Here is a 26,557-nt window from a genome sequence, read left to right as displayed (position 1 = left end):
AGCGAGGGAGGAGCAGCGCAGACTGAAAACCCCCCAGGCCCCCTCCTACCTGTTTCGCCGACGAGGGAGGAAAATGAAGTGACGTTGAAGCCCCGCCCCGGGGCTTCAACTGTTAGAATCTGCTCCTCCAGAGGGGAGGAGTTAGCAATCTGTTAGAATCTGCTATGTTGATGGGAGGAGCAATCAGATGGGAATAGCAATCTGTTAGAGAACTGCTCCTCCAGAGGGGAGGAGTAGCAAACTGATGTGCTCATCTCCAGAAGTGGGAGGAGTGAGCACTCTGTTGTAAATCTGCTGCTGGAAACTCCTGTTGGGGAAGGAGGCAGCAATCTGTTATGAGTCACCGTGTGGCATTAGCAATCAGTTAGGGACTGGCTCCCATAGAAGGAGGAGTTTAGCAATCTGATATGCTCCGTAGGCAGAACTAGCAATCTTGTTATGATGTAGACTGCTGAGTTGGCAATCTGTACCAGCGGAGTGCTAGAAAGAGTACTCAGCTGGAAAGGAATGTAAATAGGTGAATCCTTGGGCCGATGGCAGATGACAGCACCCCCAGGAGGATATCCTGAGAGGGACCACCGGCTAGGCTTGGGTATGGAGACAGACATAGATAGTTCTTTTATTAGAAAAGTTAGTAGAACCACCAGAGGTGGCAGTAGTGAGCTGATATGCCTGGCAGGGCTGAAGTCCCTCAGATACTGGAACTGCGATCCCAGAGTTGCTGAGCTGTAGAGAGACTATAGATAGTGAGTAGACAGGGTATGCTGTATACATAGCCAGTAGTAGATGACAATCTCACATAGATTCTTAAGGAGGCTCGGTAGCTGGAAAGAGTTAGGCCCTCAAGGAGCGAGTACCTGGTTCCAGGGAAAACTCTGAGAGAGCAGTGGTAACTCACGAATGTCTGTATCTGCGATAGCTTCCAGGCAGTAGAAAATCTTCAGAGTCTTCAGGAACATGGACCCTCGAGGAACGAGTACCGGTTCCTATCTTCAATCTGAAATAGTAACTCACAAATATCTGTACCTGCGATAGCTTCTAGACAGTAGAGAATCTTCAGAGTATTAAGGAACATGGGCCCCTCGAGGAGCGAGTACCGGTTCCTATCTGTAATCTGAAATAGTAACTCACAATGTCTGTATCTGCGTTAGCTTCCAGGCAATAGAGAATCTTCAGAGTATCCAGGAACATGGGCCCTTGAGGAGCGAGTACCAGTTCCTATCTGCAATCTGAAATAGAGAAAAGAGAGCGAGGCCCCCAAGGAGCGGGTACCCCTGGTAAGTCCGAGGAGGCAGAGTAGCTTGGACGAATTCGTAGCGAGTCCGAATCAAAGTCCAAATTCATGTCCTGATTCGTAGTCCTTGCTAACTCAATCTGTTAGCGAAAGTGAAGACCTTTTATGTTGGAAGCGGATGACGTCAATACAGGGGAACGCCCCTGAGGTTCGCGACCTTGCTGGTACATACTTCGGAGCACACGTGCATGCCCTATGTCATCAGGAACATGGAAGATCCGCAGCGTCGAGCCAGCCCGGGGACGCCAGGGAGAAGCGGCATGGAGACGCCATGGCAGCAAGCCGTTCATCAGACCCGGAGGGAGTCACCACAGAGGTAGAGAGGGTGGAGCAAGGGCGAAGAGCAGCCACGAACGCAACATCAACATCATAAGGGTGTGCCGGCCGTGCCTTTAAAGGGCCATGGCAAGCCCAAAGCGATCCTTTCGGATCGCAAAACGGGTGAAAAAGGATCAGGTGAGGCGGCACTGGTGGAGAGGTCGGATCACGCCCAGGCGGGGATCAGAGGGCAGCCAGCGTGGACACTCGCTATCGGTTGAGCGGCCCTGCAGGGCATTGATCGTTCACTGCCCCGGTGCTGTTTCCCGGTGGGAACTCAGTGATCGTAGGCCCTGGCTCGGAGGAGTCCACCAGCGTGGGCCGAACATTGGGGGCGATCCTGGGGGATGCCTTGTCCCATCTCACAAAACAGCAAGTACTAAAAAAAAAAAATTTAAATAGATATAAATAGCGATAATTCGATACTAGTAGAGATGGAGAATTGCAATTTTGCAAATTACGGGGAATATATATATATATATATATACAGTTCTGTACTGGTTTCTTCCTTTTCATGTCCCCCTCCCTCCCTCCCCTTTACCTCCCATGGCCTGCACTGTGATGTGGGGGGAGGGTGTGCAGCAGTGCTGGCTTGGCCATGTGGTTTGTTCCAAGCCATGCGGTCTGTCTGCGTGCCAGTGGCTGGGCAGGGCACCGTGGGTTTGAATCCAGCTTTAAGAAATAAGGGAGGGACTGGTTAAGAACGTACTAGTTAAACCCAAGTGGCTAGGGGGATTGACAGAGAATGGTTTAAAATAAAAATAATAATTTTTAAATGGCAGCCATGCGGTCCCCACACAGACTGGAGGAATAAATGGGGGGGGGGGGGTTATTTGGAAAATTTTGAATTCCAGGGCACGCACAGGAGGCCAGGGCACGCGCGCAAGGCCATGAGGGTCAGTACAGCCATTGGTGGCGGGAGCCCATCACTGCATGCAGTAGCCCAACCTGGCAGTAGCAGTCTGTGTGCCAGTAAACAAGGGTTTATACATGGGGCAAAATGAGGCAGAGGGCAAGTTAAAGGCCTCGCAGGTATTAACTTTCAAAGGGCAAGGGGAGTTTAACATGATACAGGGGGCAAGTTATAGTACACTCAAACAGAGGTAGAGCAGAGAGTAGCGCACAAAAATAAAAATAAAAAATAATAATGCGACAAAAGAGGCCCAGTTGTAGGACCCCCCCCCCCCCTTTCCCAGTTAATCAAGGTGGGAATGGACACTGGTGGCCCATCACACTCTGTCAGTACATGAGTTATAGCAAGGCGCTAAAAGGATAGGCATACAATTAGTCATATTGGAACATATACAAAAAATAAAACGCATTTTATAATTACAATTAATATAACAAAGGGGGATATGGTTAATAACAAATGAAATGTCTGATAATGTATTTGCAGTCTTTCTACAGCCACAGGTGCGACATTTCATCACGTCAACTTGCTGCAACACGGCTGGATGGAGACTGGAAAAACAGGTTGGAAGAATGCGAGTGGGACTAGGAAGGAGCAAAGGAAATAAAAAGAGAGTTAGCAAGCAGCCCAGGACAACTACAAAGCAAGACAATAGGAGAGAAGAAAAAAGAACAAGAGCATCCAGAAGCAGAGGAAGAAGTCCAGGTGCCAGGAGAACACCTCATGGCAGGGGACCAACTCCTAGTAGAGAACTGAATCAGGATAAGACGGTGCAGCAGGTGAGCAGTAATCCAGTCACGCAAGGAAGCTGTGACACGACTACGTGTGCTACTAATAATGAGGTCATGACAGACGAGGATGATGTTTTACCGCCACAGCAGTACGCCATCGAGAGAGGAACAGCAAGTAATGAAACATGACATGGAGCACGTGAAAACACACCACAGGCCAGCAGGACTGACAAATGAAGATATACCAGCGGAGAGTTGTACCCTGATCAAGGCGAGGTTAATTGGGATCAAGGTCTCCCCGAACACTGGAATAGAAGATACCCACCTTGGTATGATGACGACACTGACTGGTACCCCAGCCCTTCATGGGACACAACCATTCCGGGCCCATTCCCAGGTTGGGACCAGGAGGGAAGATGGCGTGAAGGAGGGCAGTTTGGATGAAGGAGCCGATTACACTACTACCAGCCGCCCTGGTGGTATTGGCAAGCACCACCACGAGGAGCATTTCACAATCACGAGAGAGGGCAGGCACCGAGGTTGACATTGGAATTTGCTAAAAATCCATCAAGGAGATCTGCACAAGACAATGGCGGTGAATTAGAAGAAACACCTAATACTGCCACAGCAGAAGAGGTAGCGGAAGATGACGAGTCAGCAAGGCACAGCGATGTAAGGGTACAACAGGAAAGCAGAAACGATGACAAGAGGCCATCTACCAGCCAGGCCGAACTAACGTCATGCAACGAGCATAGCAACATCGGTGAGTCTATGGTAAGTGGTCATAAAGGGTGTTCTGTAGGGGCGGAACAGGTGCTTCCGATGGCAAAATCAAAATGCAGAACGAAGTGCAAGCGTAGGTCCAGTTCTAGTTCAGGTAGCTCTTCCTTATCATCATCTTCTGAGTCCTCTAGTGACAGCAATCAACAGGTTACAACACAGTCGGGGGGAAAAGGAGGCCAGAGGCCCACCAGCTCTGACCATGCTGTCTGAACTTTGGGAGGGCGGGCCAAAGAAACGAAGGAAGAAAATAAAAAAGAGAAAGTATATAGACATCTTTTCCATTCTGCATGGGAGGCGCAAATTGGAAGGCAGAAAAAAATGGAGAACCAGATTGGCAACCCTGGACAAAGAAATGAAAATTCCAAAAATCATAGTGAACTGGATAATGGCATTTATGTACATGACTAGCATGATTGGACACTGTAACCCATCGCAATATGGACCCATGTTGAGCTATGCAGTTAACATCTTACAGGCATACAAGAAGCACAACGGTTGGGCATGGCTCAACTATGATGAGAAGCTCCGGGACAAAATGGAGGAAAATTGGTTCATGACATGGGGAACTCAGAATGTTAGTCTCTGGATACATCAGATGACTAGGAAAGCTACAGAACAGGGAATTAGGTCAAGGAATACAAGGAGAACATCGTCAGTTAAGCATTCTGCAAGGCAGGCACTCGGACAGGATAACACATGCTGGCATTTTAACAAGACCGTTTGTGCCTTCCCAGACTGTAACTTTAAGCATGTGTGCACAGCATGCACGGTACCACACCCATTGACGAAATGTCCAAAGAAACAATCGATGGGGAGTAAGCCAAAAGCAACTTGAAAAGGAACTGTTTGGAAAGGCTCCATCACCAATCATATTGGAAGCAATCCAACCATGGCTTGACATATACCCAAATCAACAAAAGGTACATAAAATAGCCCAAGGATTTCATGAAGGTTTCTTAATACCTTTCCAAGACCGCATAGAGGAGGTAATGCACCATTTGGTACCCAAAACAAGGATATAGTGCAAACTGAGTTAGAGGCGGAACTCACACTGGGCTTAGTTTTTGGGTACTTGCCAGGTTCTTATGGCCTGGATTGGCCACTGTTGGAAACAGGATGCTGGGCTTGATGGACCCTTGGTCTGACCCAGTATGGCATTTTCTTATGTTCTTATGGGCAGAATAGCTGGTCTGTTCAGCAATCAACCATTTCAGCACATGTTCCTTTTGTCATTAGCTGTCATCCCAAAAAAAGAAAAAGGCAAATATAGGCTAATACAGAATTTAGCATACCCTCCAGTTCGGTCAGTGAATGACCACCACAGGAGGAATGCACAGTCCAATATGCATCCTTTGATTCAGCAGTAGCGCTAGTACAAACCTGTGGAAAGGGGGCCCTAATAGCGAAAGCTGATATTGAATCTGCCTTCCGTTTACTTCCAGTGCACCCGGAAAGTTTTCCTTTGTTAGGTTTCAAATTCAAAGATCAATACTTCTTCGACAAATGCATGCCCATTAGAGATGTGCAGTCGTTTATCACGAATTAGGCAATTATAACGAAATTGCCTAATTTGTAGTGGTTCGGGGGCCCCGAAACCCGAAAAGGATTTTCCCCGAACTTCGGGGAAATTTCGTTTTTCGGGTTTGCACGGGGAGAGGGGCACATTTTTTTTTTTTAAATTAAAAACCACCCCAAACCACACCAAATATTTAAATTAACTATAATACAACGCCCCCCCCCCATCCCGATCCCTCCCCAAGACTTACGAACATCCCTGGTGGTCCAGCGGGGTCCCGGGTGCCATTTGATCCTCCGTACCCATGTGCGCCATTGCCAGGCTTGCTCAAAATGATGCCGAATAGCCTCTGAACTACCGTGTCACAGGGGCTTATTGCAGCAGTTTATAATAGGGGATAATCTTGTATTAAAATTAGGTGAGTCTTTGTACAGTATTTTTTTTCCGAAGCATAAGTATTGTGTATTTTAACTCAAGGACATCAGCTTTCTAAAGCAGATGATTAATTAATGCAATTTTGATTCCAGATTTAATAATATTTTGTTTTGTCTATCAACAACATTTTAAAATCCCAGAAGTATTTTGCTAAAACTGGAGAGATACTGATTTAGCAGGTGTTATTAAGAGAACATGTCTGTTGCCTTTGCAAAATGCCATAAGTTGATTGCCGACCAACTGGGGAAGACCTATGATATCCTTCCAGTGTACACAAAAGGAACAAACTTATAATTAAATTACAGTTAAACACAGATGGTTATTTTACAGCTGGTGCTCAACTTTGAAAGTGTACCTCTGGACAATTTTTGCTCTGCTGTCTTCAGTCCCTGTTGAATATTAGCAGTATTATAGGGCTAGACAGGAATATTCCTTTGTCTACATTGATTTTAGATATTTAGTAGGAACTGAAGATTTGCAAGATCTGATATTTTTAAAAAGATTGTAAAAAACCTAAGTAAAGATTAAACATGTGCTATCCCTAGATGATGTCTAAAGGAAGAAAAAAATGCAATCAGTGAATTACAGTATATCTGCATATAACAAATTGTTGTTTTACTTTAATGGGGAAACCAGTTTTCAAAAGTCAATTACCCATGAAACTTACTATTTACCTGGGTAAAAGGGCTATCTAAAAATGGCCCACCCTGTATGTAGGCAAAGGTACATGAGGGAGATCAACAAAGCACATATTTTTACCTATGAGGAAAAGTAGGTTATCAGAGATAGGTCAGGCCAGGGGAGGCAACAATGCATGTAATTCTGGATTTTTAAAAACTATGCATATTGGGGCAGATTTTAAAAGCCCTATGCATGCTGGACCTATTTTCAAAAGGCCCAGCAGCGCACATAAAGGCCCGGGACGCGCGTATGTCACGGGGCTTGAAAAAGGGGCAGGGCGGTCCGGGGGCGGGGCAGGGTGGGGGCAGGATCGAGGCCTCCGGCACAGTGATGTAACTTTCAAAATAAAGGTAGGGGGGATTTCGGTAGGGTTGGGGGGCGGGTTAGATAGGGGAAGGGAGGGGAAGGTGGGGGGGGCTGAAGGAAAGTTCCCTCCGAGGCTGCTCCGATTTCGGAGCAGCCTCGGAGGGAACGGGGAAAGCCATCGGGGTTCCCCTAGGGCTCGGCGCGCACAAGGTGCACCAGTGCATGTTATAAAATCGGGCGTACATTTGTGCGCGCCGGATAGTGTGCACAAATGGCGCCGATGGACCGAGAGCGGGAGATCGGTCCCGCGCCCCCACTGGACCACCAGGTACTCGTAAAATGTTTTTGGGGGGTTCGGGAGGGTGGGGGAAGGTAAGGGATTCGTTTTATAGGGTTGGGGTGGGTTTAGGGGTTTTTTTGCGTAGATTTTAAAATCCGGCCCATTGTTTGCAGGGAAAAAGTTTCTGCACAAAAAGAAGGTCCAATCCCTGCAGGTACTTTTTCCCTAGGCAATTTTCAAGGAAAGATTGCATATAATTTATCTTTGAACATTTGTTCAGAGTCTGCAGAGAAAAGCAGCTATGGATTTTGCAACAATCAGTACAGTTTTGAAAATTACTCCCATAGAAGATAACTTTCAAATAATTGTGTGCTAGGGATGTGAATCATTTTTTGACAATTTAAAACAATCGTCAGATATATTTTAAATCATCAAAAATCGTTAAGATTTGCGATACAATAGAAATTCCCCCGATTTATCGTGAAAAATCATAAATCGGGGGAGGGGGGAGGGCGGGAAAAACCAGCACACCAAAAAAACTCCTAAACCCACCCCGACCCTATAAAACGAATCCCTTACCTTCCCCCACCCTCCCGAACCCCCCAAAAACATTTTACGAGTACCTGGTGGTCCAGTGGGGGCGCGGGGACCGATCTCCCGCTCTCGGTCCATCGGCGCCATTTTGGCTGCCACTCAAAAATGGCGCCGATGGCCCGATAAAAAAAACCCCACCCGACCCTTTAAAAACGACCCCTTAGCTTCCCCCACCCTCCCTATCCCCCCAAAACATACCTGGTGGTCTAGTGGTGGTCCCGGGAGCGATCTCCCGTTCTCAGGCCGTCAGCTGCCACTCATAAAGATGGTGCCAATGGCCCTTTGCCCTTACCATATGACAGGATATCCGTGCCATTGGCCGGCCCCGTCACATGGTAGGAGCACTGGCTGGCCGGCGCCATCTTTAAAGATGGCCGCCGCCATCGTAAAGATGGCCGCCACCGTATTTAAAGATGGCTGCCGCCGTCGTAAAGATGGCTGCCGCCATCGAAAAGATGGCCGCCGCCATCTTTAAAGATGGCGCCGGCCAGCCAGTGCTCCTACCATGTGACAGGAGCCGGCCAATGGCACGGATACCCTGTCATATGGTAAGGGCAATCGGCGCCATCTTTATGAGTGGCAGCCGATGTCCTGAGAACGGGAGATCGCTCCCTGGACCACCACTAGACCACCAGGTATGTTTTGGGGGGCTCGTGAGGGTGGGGGAAGCTAAGGGGTCGTTTTTAAAGGGTCGGGTGTTTTTTTTTTTTATCAGGCCATCGGCACCATTTTTGAGTGGCAGCCATAATAGCGCCGATGGCCCAAGAGCGGGAGATCGGTCCCCGCGCCCCCACTGGACCACCAGGTAATCGTAAAAAGTTTTGGGGGGGGTTCGGGAGGGTGGGGGAAGGTAAGGGGTTAATTTTAAAGGGTAGGGCCTCACTACAAACAAAATAACGATGTGAATCGGAACCAATTCCGATTCACATCACCCACATCACCCACGATCATATTTTTTCCCCCCTCTAGCCGAACCCGATCGTTAAGACGATCGGGCACACGATTCACATCTCTATTGTATGCAACTTCATATACACGATTATATGGCCATGTGTAATTTTACTATAGTATTTTATAACCCATACATATAGTATTCATGTGTTTTATAAAATACAAGTATGTTTACCCCTCAAAATACAGGCATATATAAGCTTACATGTAAATTGATCCCAAATCACAAAAACCAAAGCAAACTCCTCTCAATTCAAGCCAAAAACACCACACGAGAGGGCAAATCTCAATTCCAATGAATTAATTTCAAAAAGTAATTTAACAAAAGCTTATTAATTTAACAAAAGGAGACCATATCAGAAGACCGTGCTTTAAGATTTTAATCTACTGTCTCTTGCCCTGGATGAGACTGCCTGCGGCCCATTGCGGGCGAAAGACAGTAGATTAAAATCTTAAAGCAAGGTCTTCTGATATTGTCTCCTTTTGTTAAATTAATAAGCGAAATGACTTTTTGAAATTAATTCATTGGAATTGAGATTTGCCCTCTTGTGTGGTGTTTTTAGCTTACATGTAAATACATGCAATGAACTGAAAGTGAATAGTTCAATGCACCGAACATGTTTATTTTTCTTACCTATTTTAAAAATATACTAGCGGTACCCGGCCACACGTTGCAGTGGCAGAGTCAGGTTCTTTACCCTCCCTCCCCCTTCCCCTTGCTCATTTACCTCAGTCACTCATCCTCCTCCCCCTTGGTCACTCACCCCCCCTTCCCTCCCCTGTCTCCAACTCTCTCCCCTCACACTCACCTCACCCCTCATTCTCCCTCCCCTCACACTCACCTCCCCCCTCATCCTCCCTCCCCTCACTGTCACCTCCCCCTGCCTACTGCCTACCCCTTCAGATCAGAAAACCTTTGTTTTTCTATTTCTGTGGGAACCCCCCCACTCCAAACCCCCCCAATCTCAACCCTTTAAATCAAATAATAACCCCCCACCCTCCTGCCCCCTCCTAAGACCTGGGAAATTAAAATTGTTGGTGCTACATGTGGTCTGTCCCTGGGCATCTGTGCGCGTTATGTAGCCAAATAGGGGAGTGCCTAACCAAATTTGCACTTCCAAATTTGTTTTGTGGTCTGGGGAGGGCTATTTTGGTGCGTTCCCGAGATCGTACAAGTTTAGTGTATGTATTTGTGTGTGAACCTCCCCCTTCCCCCAAAAAACAACCCAATGAGAAAAGTTCTCTTAAACTAACCATCCCACACTCTCCTGCCCCCTCCCCCAGCCCTGTGAAAAACAGTAGCCCACCCCCTGCCCCTCCAGAGTTGCTGAATGAATGAAACCTGCCCCCCCTCGTGACCCCTCCAGAAGATGTTCGCAATAAATTCATTACCACCCCCCACCCTCCAGACCCCCTGAGACCTGATAAAAATGTCAGTCGGTGGAGCGGGCGTTCAGGAGCGGTCCGGGAGTGAAGTATTGGCGTTGGTCCATCGGCTGCGAGCACTGAAACGGGTTCCGATGGCCCTTTACACTTACTATGTCAGTGGGGTGGAGCAATGTCAGCGGTAGGTCCTCTGACATAGTAAGGGCAAAGGTCCGCCGTCTGCCAGTCTTGAAAATGGCGCCGAGGGGCCCTCGCCCTTACTATGTCACATGGGCTACTGCCGCCATTGGTGTCCCCGAGTGGCATAATAAAGGAAAGGGCCATTGGCGCCATGTTGATTGCTGGCAGCCGACGGCCGTAATGCAGGAGATGTGTCCCGGACCGGTTCTGGTCCCCCGCTGGAGCCTCCCGGACTTCTGTCAGGTTTTGTGTGTGTTGGGAGGCTGTGGGAAGTAAATCAATTTGGCATGTGTGTGGGGGTGTGTGAGGAGGGTGGTGTGTGTATTTTATCTGTAAAGGAAATAGTTATCTTCCAGCGAAAAAAGTGTGCGAATGTGTTAAAATGGAAGTGAAATGTGGACCTGGACTGGAGAAATGATTAGTGTAGCGTGTGTTAGTGTAAGGTGTAACAGATGGCGCTTATGTCCAGCAGATGTCGCTGTTTGCTCGAAAATTTTTTTAAACCTATTTTACCTGTCACAGGTGTGACATATCTATAATGTAAGTACAGAAGAACCTTCCTGTATGCGAAATGAAGGTTGTATCCAAATTTGAAAGCAATCGGTTCAGTGGTTTCTGAGATTAGTGGTTTTGTCCAAACTATTTAACATTTTTATTTATATAGATATGCATATATTTTATTCACAAAAGTAAAACAGGATTTACTCGAGTATTCCAGGATTAACATGCGCAAATAAGCAATTTTAATCAGGGGCGGATTGCAGGAAAATATCAGCCCCAGGTGATTTTTTAAAAACCAGCCCATGAGGTATCTCACTCACTCATATGCATTCCTCACCTCAGTCTGATACAGGCCCTCATCAAATACAGAATAAAGGTGCCATAAAGTATAAACAGAAATGTGGAGACAAAAACTGAACAGGAAACTGCAACAAGCCAGTTTCTGTATGCAATGCAACAATGGATAAACAGTAACCATTCCACATAAAACATTAAACAATAAAATCAAGAAATATAAAATATATTAGTACATCATACTAAACAAATGAACAAGTAATTCAAAACTGCCGATAAATAAAAATCCAATAAATAATTTGGAAATGTTTAAAATATTTCCCAAACACCAATAAAATATTTCAAAACAGCAGACACATCACACACCGTCTTTAAGTTTTTAACTTGTACTTTCTATGGTAAAATTTCTTTTACCGGCCTATCTTCCTTCCAGCTTGTTGCAAGCTTCCAAGTTCTCTCCCCTTGTTGATTGTAATTTTTGACTTATTCCTACTTATTGTTATCTTTCATTTACGTGAATTTGTTACTCTTGTTGTTTTCCCTTTGTTAAACTGTAAACCGATCCGATATGGTAATTTACTATGAAGGTCGGTATAAAAAACTGTTAAATAAATAAATAAATAAATAACTAATAAACATTTTAAAAAATTGCCACTCTCCATACCTGAGAATTTTTTATTCTAATCACCAAAAAATATAAATAAATATGCCAACAAAAACTGAGCTGGAAACTGCAACAAGCCAGTCACTGTATATGAAAAACAGAAACATAATTCCTCATAAAACATCAAACATTAAAACTGAAAAATATAAATACAATAGTAAAACCATAGTAAAATGATGAAAATATTTCAAAATGGCTGACAAATAGAAGATCCAATAATTAAAAACTTTTTAATGGTTTCTAAAGTAATTTTTAAAGACATTATTTTTATCCATTAGAAAAGTAAATGTAACTAGTAATGGTCTTCGACATGAAACAGTCATTTCCTGAAGTGAATTCAGAAGATTTGATAATTCTGGTAAACCCAAATGAGGAGGAAAAATTTTCTCGAGATGAGAGGAGAAGCTGTGCAGAAAGGAATATCCTTTAAACTTCAATTCCCATGTAAATGTTGTTTAGTATATCAGGGAAAGCGATATGTATTTCAAGATCCGTCACACTTAAGGACTTTTCTGGATTCTCATCCTAACCCTATGTAAACAGGCTGTTTAGTGTATGCAGAGTAATAGCGGAGTTACCGCTCATGACGCCTTCTTTTCTAGTATAATCATGTTTTCTTTATAAAAACGCTCTTTGTTGAGCTCTCCTGTTTTACTTTTATTTACCTACAGATACAGAATTATTTATGTTTCTTCAATGATTATCTTGTGGGACATTTACTACAAACTGTATGTAGGATATTCTTGTACAAGTGGATTCTTGTAATAATTATATAAATCAATAAATAAAGAATTTAAAAAAAACTTTTTTAAATTTACTGTTTTGAAATATGTTTTTGGTGTTTGGAAGACATATATTTTGATCCATTCATTTGATTACTAGGAATATAATAGAGTAAGATTACTATACATCATTAAAATGTTCTTCAGAAAGGAATGAATTAATTTAGAGACATAGAAATGTATATAACACCCCATACCTCTGGACTCAAGGGCCTCTGGCATCATGCTGCATGCAAGGAACATGGCTGAACTTTCTGCAGCTTTTGAGCCATTTTACAGGTCCTATTGGCAACAAGACTTCCTGTGACACACTCAGAAGACATCATATCCTGACTTATATAAAGGGAGGCTCAGAACTATTACCCACTACCCAGTGCCTTTGCAACATGTCTCCTGCTTTCTTAGCCACACTAGTTGCTCAGTGTGTTTTTATGCGTTCCCAGTGTTCCTGCTTCCTGCCTGGTTCCCAGTATCCTCCTTGTGAGTCCTGTGGTTCTCTCTTCCACTCTCCTTTGTCCTTGTCAGCCCCAGTGCTTGTTCCTGTGTTTCTCATATCTTGACCTCAGACCTGACTCTAACCTCGCTCAACTCACCCAGTTGACCACCATCTTTGAATTACAACTTTAAAGTCTTGCTGGCCACCAGAACCTGAGGACTTAACCCAAGGGGGAGGTGGTTGGCTAGGCAGAAGACCTACTGCCATGGTGCATCAGTCACCACCTGTTAAGACCTAAACTATGCTCTCAAGATAGGAAGTGCAAACTTAACAGCAGTACAACAGCAGCACAACAGCAGCACAGATTGCAAAGGTCATGAGCTTCGCTGACTCACTGGACCTTCAGCTCTTGCAAGTTCCACAGCTCACTGCTTCAGTGAAAACCTTATCTTAGCAAATGGATGCCTTCCATCACAGAGCCTGGCTGTTCAGCCTGTGGTTCCAGTCTCAGCTCTTCCTGTGCCATAACTTCCCACTGGGGCACCAACTATTTACCTTGTGCCTCTGCCCTGCTATGACAGGAGTCCCAAGGCCTGCAGGGGGTTCTTGAATCAGGGCCAGATTGTAATTCAAAAGCTAAATGACAATTTCCCTTTAGACTGGGCAAAAGTGGACTATATTATATCACTTCTTACTAAACAGGCCTTCAGTGGAGCCACTTAGTCACACAAATCAAGGATGAACTTGCTGGTCAAAAGATTACCACATCTCTGGATACATTGATTACCTTCTGTACCCAAATTGAAATTCGCTTCCAGAGAGGTCTCAGGAGCGAGACCAAACCCGTGCGACACTGCGCTTGGCACCTAGGTTCCAGTGTCCACTACTGGCCCCAACCAAAGCGGTTAATCCTTCAGTTTCCAAGGAAGAACACATGCAAATGGGCTCTTCCTGCCTGACAGAGGATGAGAGTTGTCTATGACAACTTCAGAATCTATTTGGCCTCTATTGTGCCAATTCCAAGCAACGTATCAGCCCTTGCCCCTTGGTCGCCGCATCTCAAAAAAGATATAGTTGTGATGGAGAAGGTACAGAGAAGGGCGACCAACATGATAAGGGGAATGGAACAGCTCCACTATGAGGAAAGACTAAAGAGGTTAGGACTTTTCAGCTTGGAGAAGAGACGGCTGAGGGGGGATATGATAGAGGTGTTTAAAATCATGAGAGGTCTAGAACGGGTAGATGTGAATCGGTTATTTACTCTTTCAGATAATAGAAAGACTAGGGGGCACACAATGAAGTTAGCATTTAGCACATTTAAAACTAATCGGAGAAAGTTCTTTTTCACTCAACGCACAATTAAACTCTGGAATTTGTTGCCAGAGGATGTGGTTAGTGCAGTTAGTATAGTTGTGTTTAAAAAAGGAGAAGTCCATTACCTGCTATTAATTAAGTTGACTTAAAAAATAGCCACTGCTATTACTAGCAACAGTAACATGGAATAGACATAGTTTTTGGGTACTTGCCAGGTTCTTATGGCCTGAATTGGCCACTGTTGAAAACAGGATGCTGGGCTTGATGGACCCCTGGTCTGACCCAGTATGGCATGTTCTTATGTTTAAGTACCTAGGGATAGCTGGGGAGGTAGCTCTATGTCCCTCAAATAATGTTCCCCTTTCACAGATAATTCTGCCAGTATACCTCCAGACTAATACCCAGAAGATTCTGGTCAAAGTCTTCCTTGACTCTGGTACGACAGGCAATTTTATTGAGGAGTCTTTAGTCTGCTGTCATGTCATTCCATTGGATCCACTGAGCTAACCACTCCTAATCTCCTTGATTTATAAGAGCTGCTGCCCAGGATTCGACCCATGACCCTCAGGATGGGCCTCCTACACCAGGAACGGATCACATTCTACATCCTCAGGCGCTCTGTAAACCCCCTGATTCTGGCTTTACCCCGGCTCCAGTGACATGGGCCTATGGTGGACTGTTCTACAGGGGACATCCAGTCATGGAGCTCATACTGTCTACAGCATTGCCTTTATCTAGTCGCCCCTTCTACTGTCATTGCAGTTTCAGATCTTGCAGTACCATCCAATCTCCCTCGAACCTCTGTAGCATTCCACAACATATTTAGCAAGCTGAGAACCAGACCCCTCATTGTCCGTATGACTTCCCTACTGACCTCCAGTCATGGAAGGTACAGCCTCATGATAGAGTGTTCCCTTTGCCAGTGCCAGAGACCCATGCAATGACTGAATATATTAAGGAAAACCTGGAGCAAGGTTTTGTCTGCCCCTCCTTGTCACCTGCAGGAGCAGGTTTCTTGATTGCCAAGAAGCATGGACCTGTGAGGGCCTGCATTGATTATCACTATTAAGAACAAATACTGTATCCATTACCCCTTATTTCTGAACTATTTGATTGCCTCCAGGGTGCCAAGATCTATACTAAACTGGATCTTCAAGGAGCCTACAATCTCATCAGAATCAGACAAGGGAATGAATAGAAAAACGGTGTTTAATACAAGAGATGGATATTATGAATATTCTCATACAACATCGTTCCCAAGTGAGAACAGTCCTCCAATGATTCCATGAAAACAGACTATATGCAAAGCTGAACAAATGCTCCTTTGAGCAGTCTGAACTACCCTTTTTGGTTACATTATCTCTGCTGAAGGTATGAAGATGGAACTCACCAAACTAGTGGCCAGTAAAGAATGGCCCAGTCCAATGGGACTCAAGCATAAAATACTTCTTAGGATCATCAATTTATTGCCACCAGTTTATTTCTCATTATTCCTCACTCATGGCGCCCCTGACAACCCTTACACATAAAGGGGCTACACTGAAGGACCGGTCTGAAGACACTATCCAAGCCTTTGAGAGATTTAGAGAAGCCTTCAAGTCCGCGTCAGTCCTCCAGAATCCCAATGAGATTGACCTATCTTGAGGTGGTCGCCTTCTCCATTGGGGCAAGAGCGGTTCTCGCCCAGATAGCTGTAGATTATAAACTGCACCCCTGGTGTGTTCTTTTCCTGTAAGTTCTCTTGGCAAAACGGAACTATACCATTGGGATTCAGAAAATTCTGGCCATCAAGATTGCCCTGGAAGAATGGCAGCATCTCTTGGAAGAAGCCAAACATACCTTCACTGATTAGACCCTGCTTTATCTTCAAGAAACCAAGAGGTTCAATTTCTGATAGGCTCTATGACCATTTTTCAATAGATTTAACTTCCACATAGTCTTCTATCCTGCTTAGAAGAATATCTGGGTGCATGCTCTTTCATATTCATTCGATTCATCTGATAATGCCACTGAGCCATAATTCATTCTATACCCAGCTAAGATTCTTGCTATGACCTCCTTCACCATTCCAGTTGGCAAAACAGCAGTACCCTCATGCCTTAGAGAAAAGGTCCTCAAGTCAGTCTTGATTCCAGACTGGGTGGATATCAAGGAATCTAGACAAATTTGGATTTGATTGCATACCAATAATGGTGGCCCCAGATGACTCAAGATGTATGGGCATATGCTGTTTTATTCTCCAACTGTGACTAGAACAAACCCTTTCACCAGCATGTTGGGGTCTTCTCCAACCTCTACTGGTCCCAGAAAAGCCTTGGACCCACATCTCCACTGATTTCATCATGATCTTCCTGCATTAGAATGCCACACAGTCATCTGGGTCATAGTAGACCACTTTTACAGAATGGCACATTTTATCCTTCTACCAGCTTTGCCATCAGCCTCCAACCTGGCTCATCACTTCTTTAAAGAAATCTTCTGATTAAATGGCTTACCACAGCACATTGCAAGTGACCAAGGGATTCAATTCTCAACGTTTTGAAGGATGCTCTGCAAAAATGATGTCTCCCAACTTCTTCTCAGCCTATCACCCTCAAACAAATGGATTGATGGAAAGAACTAATCTGACTCTGAAAGCCTTCCTTCGAGCTTATGACTCCGAACAACAAAAAGACTGGGCCCTGTTTCTTATGGCAGAATATTAGCACACTCAGGAACATCACCATTCTTCGTGGTCCTTGGCAGACACCCTAAGATGCCCCCTCCTGTATTAGTAACCATAGAGACACCAGCCGCCAACCAAACAGCAACTAACCTTCTGGAACTTTTGAAGTATATCTATCAACTTCTTATTAAAGCTCCTGAAGCCTTAAAGAAGAAGGCTGACAAAAATTGGCTCTGCACCCTTACTTTTACCTGGGATCTTGGTGTGGCTAATTACACAGTACCTTTGACTGAAGCTTCCTTTTGCTAAATTTGCTACTCACTTTATCAGCCTATACCTATACTGCAATGGGTGGGATATGTCATACCAACTGAAGCTGCCTCCTATACACATCCACAATGCATTTCATGTTTCACAGTTAAAACTCATGGTTCTTCTGGAAACACAGGTGACTACCAGTACCCATCACAGTATCCTTGGATCCAGATCCAGAATTTTAAGTTCAAAAAGTTCTGGAAGCAAAAGAGCTGTGGGCTTTTGTGCACCTTGTGCGCTCCGAGCCCTAGAGGAGCCCCGATGGCTTTCTCTGTTCCCTCTGAGGCTGCTCCAAAATCAGAGCAGCCTCGGAGGGAACTTTCCTTCTGCCCCCCCCACCTTCCCCTCCCTTCCTTTACCTAACCTTCCCCCCAGTTCTACCTAAACTCCCCCTAACCTTTGTTTAAATAGTTGCGCCTGCCTGTGGGCAGGCATAGGTTGTATGCACTAGCCAAGTGCCAGCGCACGATCCCTCGGCCTAGTGGCCCTAGGGAGGCCTCTGTCCATGCCCCCGCCCCACCCTGGACCTCCCCTTTCCCGCCCCTTTTTTCAAGCCCCGGAATATGTGTGCGTCCCAGGGCTTATGCGCATTGCTGGGCCTATGCAAAATAGGCTCGGCGCGCGTAACCCCCTGCACGCATAAATCCAGCTGGATTTATGCGCGTAGGGATTTTAAAATTTGCCCCTAAGTATCTTATAATTGTAATAAAAAAAAGACAAAAAAATTTAACAATATCGGTTTACCATCTCCTTTCAAGGATCTTGTGAAAAATGTATTTCATAGTATCATTGTGTCGACCACAGTCAAGTCACGGCATACAAACATTCATACTCCTCCTACAATTAAACTACTTAATGTCATTCAAATATACCAATCAAAAAAGGTCATCTCAGAATTACTAACTAATCATCACAGCCAAGACGCAGCGTAGAGATGTATATGCTATTCCTGCATTTAAACTGCTTAACATCATGCAAATATACCAATCAAAAAGAGTCATCTCAGAACAACTAACCAATCACAATTAACCCTTCTGAAATAGGAGGAAAAATGCTTCATTACCTATCATGTCTCAAATATAAACTAGTGAAGTAGAAAAACTAAAGAAAAAATCAAAAAGAAATGAGATAATTTTTAGATTTGAAAAAATAATAAATCACAAAATGACACCCCATTCTATTTTTTGGTTAAGACCACATGGTATTACTATATCATTCTAATAAATTTATCTTTGCTCTACTTTTATCAAAGATCTTGACAGATCACCACCCCATGGGTGGACACAAACTTGCTGTGAAGCAAAGAACCACAAATCTGTAATCTTATACTACTTTTCCATCCAATGCTGTACTAAAGTTTCCTCAACATGTAAATGTTTCAGATTACTCCTATGTTCAATGATTCTTGTTTTCAGCCACAAGATGTTTTACCCACATATAATAGTCCACAAGGATCTTTTACAGAGCAGCCATTCATGATCACAAATGTGTGCCCTCTTATAAGCTCTCATGATAAACTTTCATGGATATCCAGTGTATACCTTTCTTCCTATTAGATTTCAAATATCCTAATATTGACTGGGTAAAAGTAACACTAGGAAATGCTAGAGAGATAAAGTTCCTAGATGGAATAAACAATAGTTTTATGGAGCAATTAGTTCAGGAATCAAAAAGAGAGGAAGCAATTTTAAATCTAATTCTCAGTGGAGCCCAGGATTTGGTAAGAGAGGTAACGGTGGTGGGGCCGCTTGGTAATAGTGATCATAACATGATCAAATTTGAATTTGACTGTAAGGGAGACAGAAAGTAAATCCACGGCTCTAGCACTAAACTTTCAAAAGGGAAACTTTGAGAAAATGAGAAAAATAGCTAAAAAAACTGAAACATGCAGCTACAAAGGTTAAGAATTTGCAATAGGCGTGGACATTGTTAAAAAATGCCATCTTTGAAGCACAGTCCAGATGTATTTCATGCATTAAGAAAGGTGGAAGGAAGGCCAAATGATTGCTGATGTGGTTAGAAAGTGAGGTGAAAGAGGCTATTTTAGCCAAAAGATTTTCATTCAAAAATTGAAAGAAGGATCCATCAGAAGAAAAGCATAAGCATTGGCAAGATAAATGTAAAACATTGATAAGTCAGGCTAAGAGAGAATTTGAAAAGAAGTTGGCCATACAGGCAAAAACCTTTCAAATATACTCGAAGCAAAAAGACTGAGGGAGTTGGTTGGACTGTTAGATGATAGAGTGGTTAAAGGGGCACAGGGAAGATAAGGCTATCACGGAAAGACTAAACAAATTCTTTGCGTTGGGGTTTATTGAAAAGGATGTTGGGGAGATACCTATTGTTATGCTCCGAGGCCACAGGTGGCTGCGACCCCTGTTGCTCACCTCCTTTTTCTCTGCTTTGGCTCCATTGGGTGAACTCGTGGCCTCTGCCAGCTACTGCTGGCCTTCCTGCCTCTGTTCCCGAGCCCACCTGAGCAGCATGGATGCTGCTGACTGCCATCTTACCCTTGGGGTTTCCTAGGCGCGCGCTCCTGGGCCTGCTTTAGCCACATCATGGCGGGAACCTCAGGGTGTCACCCTCAGATGACGTCACTCAACCTGGATACTTAAGCCCGCCAGCCCAGAAAGCCGACAACTTGGCAACAAGTCCATCTTGCTGAATCCACCTACTATTGCTTCAGTGCTTGTTCCAGTTCTTGCTTCTGAGGTGTGAGGCTACCGGGTACCCGCTCCTTGGGGGCCCTTCCTCATCTCTCGGCTATCCTCTTCTCAGAGGGCCTTTGCCCAGACTCCTGCCTGCCTCGCTTCCCGAGGCTTTCTACTGAACTACTCTTTGTCTTCAGTCACTGTAAGTAACCACGCTGCGGACCACTGCTGTGATATCTATGTTGTAATCATTTCCAGTGTACCCCGCTCTGCGTTCCATTGCCATGATATCGCTAGAGGAGCCCTCTCCAGGTCTACCCCACTCAGCGGATCTTTGTTGTGATATCGCTAGAAGAACCTTGCCGGTGTACCCTGCTCTGTGGACCACTACTGTGACCTCCCACCAAGGAACCCTCTTGTGTACCATCTCTATGGACCCCATGTAACTTCAGTGACTGTACTTTCACTCGGCACCGCTGCTTCTCGGGTAGTGCTGCATCTGACTCCTGTTATCTCAAGCTGAGTCTGACGTCAGCACCTGTGCTGTCGCTCCGTGGCCCAGCTCCTGGGGTCACCCTCACTCTCTCCTTCTTTACTTCTGCTGTGTACCATCCTGCAGCCGAGACCTCGCCTCCCGACAGTGAGGCTCAGTGGGGCTCTTCCCCTGGCGGTACCATCTCTCACCTCGGCCAAAGGGCCCACATTCCCACAAATCCTAACACCCATTCCGGAGAAGGTTTTCAAGGGTGATGATAAAGATGAACTGAACCAAATCACAGTGAACTTGGAAGATATATTAGGCCAGATTGACAAACTGAAGAGCAGTAAATCATCTGGACTGGATGTTATACACTACAGGATTCTGAAATAACTCAAAAATGAAATTTCACACCTATTACAATTAATTTGCAACCTATCATTAAAATCATCTGTTGCACCTGAAGACTGGAAGGTGACCAATGTAACTCTGATATTTAAAACAGGGTTCCAGTTATGATTTGGGATACTATAGATTGATGAGGCTGATGTCAGTGGTGGAAAAAACTGTGGAGATTCTTATAAAGAATAAAATCCCAGAACATTTAGATAGACATGATTTAATGGGATATAGCCAGCATGGATTTACCCAAGGGAAGTCTTGCCTCACAAATCTGCTTCATTGTTTTGAAGGGGTGAATAAACATGTGGACAAAGGTGAACCAAGAGGATGTGGTGTATTTGGATTTTCAGAAGGCATTCGACAAAGTCCCTCATGAGAGGCTTCTAAGAAAAATAAAATTTCAAGGGATAGGAAAGAACTATCCATTCTTCAGGTACAATGAATGATTTTAATTATAGATTTCAATTTAATTGTAATAGGTCTGAAATTTCATTTTTGAGTTCTTTCAGAATCCTGTGGAGTATAACATCCAGTCCAGATGATTTACTACTCTTCAGTTTGTCAGTCTGGCCTAAAATAGTATGTTTCATAGTGGAAAAAGGTAAACAGTAGAGTACCTCAGGGATCTGTTCTTGGACTGGTGCTTTTTAATATATTTAAAAATGATCTAGAAAGGGGTATGATGTGGAGGTGATAAAATTTGCAGATGACACAAAATTATACAGTTAAGTATCAAGTGGATTGTGGTAAACTGCAGGAGAACTTTGTGAGGCTGGAAGATAGGGCATTCAAATGGCAGATGAAATTAAATGTGAACAAGTGCAAGGTGATGCATATAGGGAAAAATATCCCTTGGTATAGTTACACAATGTTAGGTTCCATATTAGGAGTTACCATCCAGGAAAGAGATCTAGGTGACATAGTGGATAATAAATTGAAATCATCTACTCAGTGTGCTGTGGAGGTCAAAAAAGCAAACAGAACGTTAGGAATTATTAGGAAGGGAATGGTGAATAAAACATTGGATGTCATAATGCCTCTGTATCACTCTTTGTTGAAACCGTACCTTGAATACTGTGTGTAATTCTGGTTGCCACATCTCAAAAAAGATATAGTTGCATTGGAGAAAGTACAGAAAAGGGTGACCAAAATGATAAAGGGCATGGAACGACTCCCCTATGAGGAAAGGCTAAAGAGGTTAGGACTGTTTAGCTTGGAGAAGAGACAGCTGAGGGGGATATAATAAAGGTCTACAAAATCATGAAAGGAGTTGAACAGATAAATGTAAATCGGTTATTTACTCTCTCAGGCAATAAAATGACTAGGGAACACTCCATGAAGTTAGCACGTAGCTCTTTTAAAATAAATCAGAGAAATTTATTTTTTATTCAATGCATAATTAAGCTCTGGAATTCATTGCCAGAGGATGTGGTTATGGAGTTTGTGTAACTGGGTTTTAAAATGTTTTGGATACGTTTCTAGAGGAGAAATCCATAAACTGCTATTAATCAATAAGGAATAGTAGCTTGGGATCTATTAAATGTTTTGGCACTGGCCATTTGCTAGTGACTTTGATTGGCCACTGTTGGAATTAGTCTGCTGGGCTTAATGAACCCTTAGTCTAATCCAGTATGGCATGTCTTATGTTCTTATGTAAGGGTACTATAATGCCCCTCACCTTTGGTCTGAAGCGCCTCTAGCATCATGTTGAATCCAAGGAACATCGCTGAATTTCCTGCCCATCTTGAGACCTTTTATAGGTCTTGCTGTCAGGACTTCCTGTGACATGCTCAGATGATATCACATCCTGCCTTGTATAAAGGGAGGCTCAGAACTACTACCTAGTGCCTTCGCAACTGGTCTCCTGCTTTCTTAGCAACGCTAGATTACCAGTATGTTCTTATGCTTTCCTGGTGTTCCTGCTTACTGCCTTGTTTCTACAGACTTGTGAGTTCTGTGGTTCTCTGTTCTTCATGGTCCTTGTTGGTCCTGTTGCTTGATCCTATGTTTCCTGTCTATACCTCGCCCTGGACTCAGACCTTGCTCAGCTCACCCAGCTTGCTCTCCTCAGTTCACCCAGCTGTCTATCCTTGGATCATGATAGAAAAGTCCTGCCAGCTGCCAGAACCTGAGAGCTCAACCTAAGGAGAGATGGTTGGCTAGGCAGAAAACCTATTGCTGTGGTATGCCAGCTGCTGCCTATTAAGGTCTAACTTGTGTTCACACAATATAGGCAGCACAAACTTAACAGCGGCACTAACTGAGAGATGCAAGACTCGCTCTCCTCCTTCCCCTTTTCGCTCCCCTTGATTCCTCCCTCTTCCTTCACATTTAATTTTCCCAAAAATACACGAACATCTTTGATTGGATAATAAAGGCCGCAGTTTATTATAAGACCCGAGCCCTCCAGAATTAACACAGTACAACATTTCCACCCCCCCCCCCTCATCTTGGCACCTATAGGGCCCTCCACCTCTTCCAGTGGTAAAGCTCCAGGTGTCGTAACCTCTGAGCATCGGCCCCCCCTCTTGCTCATTGTCCATTTCATGTAACAGCCCCCCCCCGCGTTACACGAGATTCCCCCTTTTCTGATTTTCACCAAACAATCCAATACAAAACATTTTCTGGGCTCGGGTTTTCCGCCCACTGCGACAAATACAACAGTTTCAACATAACACTGTCAACAACAAATGGGAGGGTGGGTGGGAAAGCTCCACTTGCTGCCTCTGCCGCTCCTCACCCACTGCTCCCCTAACGGTCGCAACATCCCATAATACCCTATCACCCTGACTCCTTTGAATTTCCCTCTCCTATTGGGTGACCTATAATTCACCTTTCTCTGCCTCTTTCCCCTTTCCCCCCCCCCCCCCCAGCCGACGTTCCACTCGCTTGCCTCCAGTTAAAGTCGCAGCACGAGACTAGCTCGCGCTGCTTCCACAAGGTCTCACTACCCCCCTGCATGACAATATAACAGCAGAAAGACCATTGACCTCTCTAGTCTGTCCATTCATAACAACTGCCCAATTCTACAATCCTGACTAATCTCTAAGAGGCCCCCTGGGCTTGTCATGTGCTTCCTTGAATTCAGATACTGTCATTGTATAACATGTATTCTGAGTTCAATTTAGTGCCTGAATTGTTTTCATTTCCTTTTGGTATCCACTTAGATCCTCAAGAGAAAGACAGAGAGAGACAGAGAGAGACAGAGAGAAAGGGAGAAGGAGAGAGAAAACAGTTATTTATTTAAAAACAAAGATATAACTTTATACAATTTTCACTTTAAAATTGATTTTTCATCAATCATGTAACAATAAATCATGTATTCATTTAAATGAATATAGAATCATTTTTCTATTATAATCTTTCTGATTTTTACAACCATAAAAACAAACAGAATTTCTCAGTTGCTCAGTCTCTTTTCTCATTTAAGACTTTTTGTTACTTGTAACTAGCTAGAAAATTATTTTGATTTTTTCATTTAGGATTTTTTATTTCATTTCATTTCATTATTTTTTATGTATTATATTTTATATTTCCATTTAATGCACTAAAAACAGTGCAGGCTAAATAAATCCATTTAATGTGCACTGTTTCAATTTATTTCACAATATTATTTTAGTGCTCATTAAAAAGTAAGTATGTATTAAAAAGTGAAAACAAATCTACCAGTAACAATGGTTCAGCTGTGGGATGGCCCCACAACTGGTAAACTCGTTCCAGGATGTCACAAATCCCACTGGCAGCAAGGATGGCACCATGACACCACCGACTTGCCTAGATGTGGTGTCCCTGGGTGTGCGCGCTCAGTGCTAAACTTATAAGCCCTGTGTTGGGAACTGAGGGAACTGTGCCCTGATAATGTCAGTGCTGGCTAGGTATTTAAACCTGGCTTGTGTTCCCAGCCGGTGCCTCAGCAACAGGTCCTCCTGCCTAGCCTGCAGTGCATGTTGCTATTCATGTATCTGGCTCCTTTACTTCCCACCTTGCCTTCATAAGAACATAAGAACATAAGAAATTGCCATGCTGGGTCAGACCAAGGGTCCATCAAGCCCAGCATCCTGTTTCCAACAGAGGCCAAAACCAGGCCACAAGAACCTGGCAATTACCCAAACACTAAGAAGAATCCATGCTACTGATGCAATTAATAGCAGTGGCTATTCCCTAAGTATAATTGATGAATAGCCATTAATGGACTTCTCCTCCAAGAACTTATCCAAACCTTTTTTGAACCCAGCTACACTAACTGCACTAACCACATCCTCTGGCAACAAATTCCAGAGCTTTGTTGTGCGTTGAGTGAAAAAGAATTTTCTCCGATTAGTCTTAAATGTGCTATTTGCTAACTTCATGGAATGCCCCCTAGTCCTTCTATTATCGAAAGTGTAAATAACCGAGTCACATCTATTCGTTCAAGACCTCTTATGATCTTAAAGACTTCTATCATATCCCCCCTCAGCCGTCTCTTCTCCAAGCTGAACAGCCCTAACCTCTTCAGCCTTTCCTCATAGGGGAGCTGTTCCATCCCCTTTATCATTTTGGTTGACCTTCTCTGTACCTTCAAACAATAGATGCCTGATCTTTTTCCAATTGTTTATTAAGCAGAAACGTGTTCAAAAAATCGCCCGACTCAGGCCGAGTTTCGCAGTTCAAAAACCGCTGCCTCAGGGGCTTCAACACTCCACAGTTATAAAAAAATCTCAGTAGTGCATTTCTCATCCGATGTACAGTCAGTCACTGTCAGCAATGCTTCTGCAAACAGCACATCACTCCCGGTCTCTGCTGCTATATGCAACACCTTGCACTTGTCCACATTAAATTTAATCTGCCTTTTGGATGCCTAATCTTCCAGTCTTGCAAGGTCCTCCTGTAATGTATCACAGTCTGCTTGTGATTTAACTACTCTGAATAGTTTTGAATCATCTGCAAATTTGATAACCTCACTCATCGTATTCCTTTCCAGATCATTTATATATATATTGAAAAACACTGGTCCAAGTACAGATCCCTGAGGCACTCCACTATTTACCCTTTTCCACTGAGAAAATTGACCATTTAATCCTAATCTCTGTTTCCTGTCTTTTAACCAGTTTGTAATCCGTGAAAGGTCATCGCCTCCTATCCCATGACTTTTTACTTTTCGTAGAAGCCTCTCATGAGGAACTTTGTCAAACGCCTTCTGAAAATCCAAATACACTACATCTACCGGTTCACCTTTATCCACATGTTTATTAGCCCCTTCAAAAAAATGAAGCAGATTTGTTAAGCAAGACTTCCCTTGGGTAAATCCATGTTGACTGTGTCCCATTAAATCATGTCTTTCTATATGCTCTACGATCTTGAGAATGGTTTCTACTATTTTTCCCGGCACTGAAGTCAGGCTCACTGGTCTATAGTTACCCGGATCGCCCCTGGAGCCTTTTTTAAATATTGGGGTTACATTGGCCACCCTCCAGTCTTCAGGTATAATGGATGATTTTAATGATAGGTTACAAATTTTAACTAATAGATCAGAAATTTCATTTTTGAGTTCCTTCAGAATCCTAGGATGCATACCATCGGGTCCAGGTGATTTGCTACTCTTGTTTGTCAATCTGGCCTACTATATCTTCCAGGTTCACAGTGATTTTATTTATTTATTTATTTATTTATTTATTTATTTGTTATTTTTATTATACCGAGTTTCATGATAG

The sequence above is a fragment of the Rhinatrema bivittatum genome, chromosome 10 (genome assembly GCF_901001135.1).
Source record: "Rhinatrema bivittatum chromosome 10, aRhiBiv1.1, whole genome shotgun sequence".
In the NCBI taxonomy this organism is placed as follows: Eukaryota; Metazoa; Chordata; class Amphibia; order Gymnophiona; family Rhinatrematidae; genus Rhinatrema; species Rhinatrema bivittatum.
The sequence above is the reverse complement of the archived record's forward strand: the minus strand, read 5'-3'. Positions refer to the sequence as shown.